The sequence below is a fragment of the Austrofundulus limnaeus genome, unplaced genomic scaffold, assembly GCF_001266775.1.
Source record: "Austrofundulus limnaeus strain Quisiro unplaced genomic scaffold, Austrofundulus_limnaeus-1.0 Scaffold619, whole genome shotgun sequence".
Taxonomy (NCBI): Eukaryota; Metazoa; Chordata; class Actinopteri; order Cyprinodontiformes; family Rivulidae; genus Austrofundulus; species Austrofundulus limnaeus.
In genome coordinates, this window is record NW_013953021.1 from 157,972 (window position 1) to 159,189 (window position 1,218).

The following is a 1,218-nucleotide window of genomic DNA, read 5'->3' on the forward strand; positions in this document are numbered from 1 at the left end:
TATGTGATTAATGTCGTTGTAGGGTTGTAGGGTTAATGTGATTTATAACTAAGAGACATGTTGCAAGGAAAAAACAAGTTATAAAACTATTATTCCTATTTTTTTTCTCTCACATGTCTAACTTTGACGTTTCTCTCCTCCAGTCCACCTGAAGCAGGAGAAGCACCTGCAGGCAGCTCGGAGCATCATTCAGGCTGCTGCTCAGGAAGCTTCAGAAACTAGCTCTGGTGTAAAAAGCCCTGATCAGGCTCACGAGGAGGTAATCGACCAAGTGGAGCAGGAAAAGCAAACAACGCAGCAGCAGCCTCAGTCTGAGTAAAAACAGGCAGAAAATCTAAAAGAAAAAAAAAGAAAGGAAAAGACAGAAAGCTGATTTATCTGTTTGTGTGTTTTACTGTGCTGTTTTCACCTTTTCTGATAAAAACTTTTAAAATAAAAGTTTAATGTTCAACCTTGAATTTTAAGAAAACCTGTTTTACAAAAAACCTGTTGGATGTAACTATCAGTCACATGGTCAGAATAAGTCTGATTTTTATTTTTTGTTCCTCCTTTAATCCACCTCTTATACTTGTTTGAATAAGATAGCTTTAAACAGTGAATCTTAAATAGTTCTGAGACGGTACAGAGCCTAATATAGTCATTAAATAAATTAGCTTGTGTATTTTGTGGCAAGYTAATTTAATATAAAATAATTAGGCAGAATTTTCAATTAAAGCCTTAATTTAGTTATTCTAAGTAACAGTTAAAATAAGATATTCAGAAAATGTCATTTCTTTTAAAATATATGTAATTTCAGAGATATCAAACATAATTGTTTCTGTTAGGACATGAAGCAAAAACTGGAGCCAAAAGCACAAAACAAATAAAGGGGAAACATGTTATTTTCTGTAAGAAAAAAAAGATTGGATAAGACATAAAAAAGATAGGATATACAGTATCAAATGTTTTGGTTGACTAGAAAAAAATACACTTTTTGATTTCTGCAAAAACTAGGTAGCGTACCATTTATTAGAATTATGGCTTAGACTTAGTATTTTTCTTATTCACACTTCAAATAATATAATTTTGACAAAGTAGAAACAGTATTATTGATGGTTAAAGTGTGGCTTGATTGTATGGTAGAACGACCTGCCATACTCCACCGCTCTTTCTCCAACACCTGCGGTAAGGACTGAAACCGGAGCAGGCGGGGCTTAGGCCTGTAGCACCGCCTTTCCT